Source organism: Salvelinus alpinus, chromosome 4, assembly GCF_045679555.1.
Source record: "Salvelinus alpinus chromosome 4, SLU_Salpinus.1, whole genome shotgun sequence".
Taxonomy (NCBI): Eukaryota; Metazoa; Chordata; class Actinopteri; order Salmoniformes; family Salmonidae; genus Salvelinus; species Salvelinus alpinus.
Window position 1 is genome coordinate 37139218 of NC_092089.1, and position 7161 is coordinate 37146378.

General features: G+C 42.2%; 1 long non-coding RNA gene across 1 annotated transcript; it reads right to left on the bottom strand.

Annotated features, from left to right (window-relative positions):
• Positions 1-393: 393 nt before the first annotated feature.
• Positions 394-6882, bottom strand: LOC139573483 (uncharacterized). The gene is made up of 2 exons (XR_011674611.1): positions 3512-6882; positions 394-2571 (listed from the first exon to the last, which is right to left on the bottom strand). It is a non-coding gene; the product is annotated as an uncharacterized lncRNA (long non-coding RNA).
• Positions 6883-7161: the final 279 nt, after the last annotated feature.

Genomic DNA, 7161 nt, shown 5'->3' on the forward strand with positions numbered 1-7161 from the left:
TCTGTTGTTTTGTCGCACTGCTTTGTTTTATCTTGGCCAGGTCGCAGTTGTAAATGAGAACTTGTTCTCAACTGGCCTACCTGGTTAAATAAAGGTAAAATAAAAAATAACTAAATACAGTTCTTTATCTATTGAAGCCACTGTGAGGAGAGAGCGGATGACGACTGACTAACGTCTGCAAATCTGTTGTAAAAACTCTGAAAACGTATTTGTGTGTGGTTGTTCACTCATGAATACATACATAGAGTTGTAGACAGAAGTTTACATACACTTGGGTTGGAGTCATTAAAACTAGTTTTTCAGCCACTCAACAAATGTCTTGTTAATAACAAACTGTTGATAATTGGATATGGAGAAGGGCGAGCCGGTCAAGGATCGATTCGGACAAGGTGGTAAATTGTATGACAAGCGACAGCTTTATTTAAGAGTAAAGATATCTGGTACAAGCGTATACGGTCTCGTTCCTTCGGCTCATAGAGAACCTCCAGAAAAAGCCCAGATAACAGAATGCATAGACATTTTATACAACACAGAAAGTAGGTTGAGTCTGGAAGTTCTGGTCCTCTGGTTGGTTCTGGACAGGTTGTTGTCTTCTCAGATTGGTCCTGATGAGCTGGGCGTCATCCTTCTGAGTCTTATAGCAAAAGTTCTTTGTTATCAAATGTTCAGCTAAACAGGAGAGTTTGTGTGTGCGTAGTCAGCCCTCCGTCCTTGGGTATGTGTGTGTGTCTGCACCCTTTTCTTATCAGTGTTTATGAATGTTCTGTGTCAGCCATCTGTCTCTGGGTGTGTGAGAAACCCTGCTTAGAAAGAAGTTAGTTATAACAATGTAATAGCAATATGCTTGTGTTATTTTAAATGGTATTTATTACAAATCCCTCTCTTCACGTCTCCAAAGAGACGTGACATAAACTAGGTAAAAGTAAGAAAAGCAAAAGTAAACAACCAGGGAAACTTTCTCAGAGAGAAAGTTTTGATTCCCTCTCTTCACGTCTCCAAAGAGACGTGACATAAACTAGGTAAAAGTAAGAAAAGCAAAAGTAAACAACCAGGGAAACTTTCTCAGAGAGAAAGTTTTGATTCCCTCTCTTCACGTCTCCTAAGAGACGTGACATAAACATAGTAAAAGTAAGAAAAGCAAAAGTAAACAACCAGGGAAACTTTCTCAGAGAGAAAGTTTTGATTCCCTCTCTTCACGTCTCCAAAGAGACGTGACATAAACTTGGGATCAAGCAGGAGTATTATATGCAGAAACTTTCTTGAAGAGAAAGTTTCATATGCCCTCTCTTCACGTCTCCTAAGAGACGTGACATAAACTAGAAGAAGGTAAAAGCAGCAGGCATGTTGTTGTCCTCAAAAGATGGAGGGCCTTCATCCCCTAAAAGAGGAAACATCTGGGAAGGGCTTGTTGGGTCAATGGCTTTAGATATGACCCTAGTGGTGAGTGAACGAATGCATGGTATGCAACAGCAACCACACAAAACCAAAATGGCTGCAAACACTGAGATAGAAACCAAAATTGAGGACACCAGGGTTTTATATTTCCCAAAAGCATCCATCCAGGAATCCCACATGGAGGTGTCTACACCAGAATGGGATTTCATCTTACCATTAAGAGTCCTCAAGCCTTCTAAGGCAATGGTCAGACTACCATCAGTGGCAGTGTTGTTAGGTATAAAGGTGCAACACTGTTCACCAAACATAGAGCATACACCTCCCTTCTCAGAGAGTAGCATGTCTACTGCAATGCGGTTTTGGAAGGCCATCAAGCTGGTAGCCTCCAATTGGCCATGTACCGCCTCAAAGCCTTGTTGAGTCCAATTGCCTAGTTTCTGAACATTAAAATGAATGTAATTGATTCGGTCCACATTTTTATTAACTGTGCACCACCAACAAACAGAAGATTCAAGCCCAGCTGCCACTTGGTCCACCAGTTTATATTCATCTGGCACCCCCTAGGGACACCAATAGCATCAATGTAAGTTGAGTCGTAAATGAGCAAGGACCAAAAAGGAGACCACTCCAATAACTACACCTGGAGTGGCCAACCACACATTAGTAACCAAAAAACGAGAAAATGTTAAACCCTCAGGTCCATCCCTCTATACAACCTGTACCAGGTGGGCTCGTCGCCACCCGGGAACTTCAAACCTTCACAACAGGGAGGACAAACATCACTTTTTATTCATTCGACAACATCAACTACAGCAAACCAAGGGTCCTCCTCTGTCAGGCACACTCTCCTGCGAAAGCTTGATTCCGTATCAGCCTCTCCAACTGGAGCATCAAGCAACGGCATCATACCCGAGGTCCTTGCCAGATCTGTAACAGACTTCTTCAACCAAGGTATGATACAGGCAGCACCGCACATGAGCATAAGAAAAACAACAACTAGAGTCAGAAATCCAGCAACCATCATTGTAGTGCCAGTAACCATCATTGTAGTGTACTTACCAAACCAACCACCCAGCCAGGGGAACAGTCCACTCTCCTCCACACCTGCAAGACCCTCCATCTCCACCGATAACCTTGCCAACCCACTCAGAGCTTTTTGAAATGCTCCCATCCGGACTAGTATTGTTAGGGACAAACGTGCAACACTGTTCTCCAATCATTTTACATACACCTCCCTGGTTGGCCAGTATCATGTCTAGTGCTAGTCTATTCTGTCTAGCAGTTCGAGAGGTGGCATCTAATTGTTCAGCCATCCCCCTAAGTGCAGTGTGGGTGTAGTTGACAAATCATTGTTGATTATATTAAAGATAATTGATCCAGGCATTTTGTTTAGTATCACCAATAGCTGGGCCAATGGTGGGCATCAGATGCCACAGACCATCATTTCTGTTTAATGCCTGGAATTCGTGGGGGGACCCCTATTGGGACCCCAACAGGTTGGTGTGCATGTTATCTGTACCCTCGGACCAAGGAGCGTCACGGTTCTGCCGTCTCCTGGGTTGGTACCGAGTCTCTGTGTCATGTGCAACTCCCAGAAGTTGGTTAGCTATAACCTCAATAATAGGCAATGGTGGTATCAGACTGGCCAAAGCACCTGTGCAACGACAATTTCCTTTCAAAATGGGGTCAATCGCCTGGCAGGTCCACACATCCACCATACATCAGCAACACCTCCAGTTAATAGTGGCATTAGTGATGCAGGTAGCAGTAGGGAGCCTCCCATAGTCTATACCCCTACCTGTACCAGTGTTACAGCTGTAATATCCCCCATATGCCTTAACCCCCCATGGTGTCTTCTGGGGAGGGACTTCTGGGAACACAAGACTCAGAGTTTTACACAGGGTTGAATTTGGCTTAAACTTTCCAATATGCACATCCAACCTTCCCCATTACTTAGGGCAAATGGGTGAGCAGCCAGAATAGGTCTGGCATGTCCACATACGACACAGTCCTTTCTATTTATTGTTTTGTAGGCCAACCACATATTCTCCCTTTCCTCATAACCAGTTTCAGTCCCCAATTGTTCACTATCTGAGATGTCTTTTATATTTATTACCTGTACCAGATTGGAGAGCTTAGGTGGTGGTGTGGGACTTGGTCTTGAAGTGGTGGAGGAGGCCGGCTGAACCCTGGTCCGTCGAAACTGGTGGTGGTTCTGGCAGTACTGTGATGGTAACATCCCCATCGTATCCTAAACAGACAGCTCAGGACCACAAACAGTCCTGTAAAGCCCCATCCTCTCCCAGAGAACACATCATCAGCTAGAGATCAAGCAACACTTTCACTTCTATGAACGTACACAGTGAGGAAAGGTCGGGGTCAGGGAATTCTTCATTAAGGAGTTGACCCCTGAGCTTTATTAGCAACAGTTCTTCTCCTTAACTCTGTGATCATTCGGCAGTGTCAGTGTGTCTCACCCTCCAAGTGCGATATGCCCCCAGGTCGAGTGAATCACCTTCTCCTTTAATTCATCTGTAATGCATAAAATCTTGGACATACAGGTTTGGTTAACAAACAGTTTCTCATTTGTTCTATCTGATTATATATTTGACTTCTATGCCTATTTGTTAGCTAGTAATTTTAAATTTTAAATTAGTTTATTATCCAATAGGCCCCATCCTATCCTAGACCACAATGTACCCCTCCCCCGTTTGATACCTGGCTCTGGCCAGGTATCAACCTTACCTATTCTAAATAATGACTTAGTAAAATATTCTTATGTTCTACATTATTATGTAGGAGCGCCCCTTTCATTTTCCACATGTCCAATTCTCCCTTTTGTCTCCATTCAGTAACTGTTATCTACCCATTCTGTTATCTCTGTCCTGGCGCCCCCTTCCAAAACTCCCTTCTCTGCTCTCAAACCTTCAAGGTCTCAGCAGTGCGGGGAGGGCCACTCTGTCTGCCCTTTCCCTTATCTGTCTGTAGCTTGGTCCCAAACATTAACTAAGTGTCTCACTGTTTTGACTTTATCTAAAATCATGGATTTAAAATTAACAACATGTCTTATAGTGTCAATCTCTAAAGTCCTTACATAACCTTAATAAACCTATCTCTATCTTCTTATGGCCAAAACAAATGCTAACCATATAAATTCCTTTCTTTACTAATAAGCTCTCTATCACTTTTATTTCCATGCCCTATAGGCTTAAAATATCTCCTGTTCAAACCAATTCAATAACAGCCCATTCAAAACCGTCATAGCCAATGTTTAAAACCAGAAACCTGACTCCTCTGTGGTTAATTGCAATTATGGTCAAGAGTTATAAACTCTATTATCTCAAAATTAGTATTCCAAATGACCACGATTTCATTATCCTCACTACATTTCCCTGTGGGTGATCAAACCACATGAAAATGCAATGAAAATAGGTCAAAAGGTTACACCTACATTCGTGTTCCATGCCATATCTAGACATACCAAAAGAACTGGGGTGCCACTCTTCCAGTCTTGTTCTTTTCCCCCTTACTTGTCTTGTATCTTCTGATCTAGAAAATCGTTAAATTTAAGCTTTGGAGTATTTGGGGTCGTCATATTGTCATGTATTTTATATTTTAACTTTTATCTCTATATTTTAAATCATCTGATTAAATTTCATCACTATATTTAGACTATCTGAATGTACTTAGCCCGTCACTGGTAAATACCCGTGATGAATTCTTGGAGACACGTACTCTGTCTTATCTCAGAGTTCCTCCCTCGTACACTCGGAATTTAATTTTTCTATGTATCGTTTGTTTATCAGGCGTTGTATTCTTTCTCAGTTTAAACCAACACCAATAATGTTTTACATGAATACATTAAACATTTACATTTTTCCCACTATGAACATTACCCTTTAGACGTAACACTTAGACTTTAGACATTGGAAACATTACACTTAAACATTGAACATTTTTCAACCTGGCGCCTACAAACACAAATAGACTATTCTTCACCGGACAATCGCCCGGACTATTGAATAAGTCTAGCCTACTCCTCACCGGACACAAGCCGGACCATACTAATAGGTCTTGACAAACTTTACCCCACTCGTCACCGGTCACAGCCGGACTATATGAATGGGGATGGAACAAGCCTATCCTTCACCGGCTGAATAGCCGGACTATTGAATAGTGCCTATCCCAATTTTAAGCCTACCCTTCACCGACTGAATAGCCGGACTATTGAATAGTGCTTACTATATTCCTCACCGGTCACAAGCCGGACTATACGAATAGATCTTTTTATCACATTAAGCCTATTCCTCACCGGTCACAAGCCGGACTATATAATAGGTCTTGACAAACTTTACCCCACTCGTCACCGGTCACAGCCGGACTATATGAATGGGGATGGAACAAGCCTATCCTTCACCGGCTGAATAGCCGGACTATTGAATAGTGCCTATCCCAATTTTAAGCCTACCCTTCACCGACTGAATAGCCGGACTATTGAATAGTGCTTACTATATTCCTCACCGGTCACAAGCCGGACTATACGAATAGATCTTTTTATCACATTAAGCCTATTCCTCACCGGTCACAAGCCGGACTATATAATAGCGCTTAAGACTTACAAATTATTCCCACATATGTTCACTTCACTGTCGTTCACATGTCATCTATGCACATAAATTTAAACAAGAATTCTTACCCAGACTCGGTACTTACTGATCGAAATTTGGAAGGACTATACGACAATATGCAAAGTTTGATTTAACAGGTCTTGCTTACCTTGTTTATGGTCGACCAGAAGATCAGTTTCCCGAGTTGAGCAGAACTGTCGTCCTCCCCCCCAAAAGATTTCACCTGTCCTCCGTGAACCGTCCTTTCACCAACTCGCCCTCTCCCACCCAAATCAACCACTCTGGACCGGGTCTCTAGACAACCATCCTCTGCTACCAAGTTTCTGTTGATAATTGGATATGGAGAAGGGCGAGCCGGTCAAGGATCGATTCGGACAAGGTGGTAAATTGTATGACAAGCGACAGCTTTATTTAAGAGTAAAGATATCTGGTACAAGCGTATACGGTCTCGTTCCTTCGGCTCATAGAGAACCTCCAGAAAAAGCCCAGATAACAGAATGCATAGACATTTTATACAACACAGAAAGTAGGTTGAGTCTGGAAGTTCTGGTCCTCTGGTTGGTTCTGGACAGGTTGTTGTCTTCTCAGATTGGTCCTGATGAGCTGGGCGTCATCCTTCTGAGTCTTATAGCAAAAGTTCTTTGTTATCAAATGTTCAGCTAAACAGGAGATTTTGTGTGTGCGTAGTCAGCCCTCCGTCCTTGGGTATGTGTGTGTGTCTGCACCCTTTTCTTATCAGTGTTTATGAATGTTCTGTGTCAGCCATCTGTCTCTGGGTGTGTGAGAAACCCTGCTTAGAAAGAAGTTAGTTATAACAATGTAATAGCAATATGCTTGTGTTATTTTAAATGGTATTTATTACACAAACTATAGTTTTGGCAAGTCGGTTAGGACATCTACTTTGTTCATGACACAAGTAATTTTTCCAACAATTGTTTACAGACAGATTTTTTCACTTAAAATTCACTGTATCACAATTCCAGTGGTTCAGAAGCTTACATACACTAAGTTGATTGTGCTTTTAAACAGCTTGGAAAATTCCAGAAAATTATGTCATGGTTTTAGAAGCTTCTGTTAGGCTAATTGACATAATTTGAGTCAATTGGAGGTGTACCTGTGGATGTATTTCAAGGCCTAC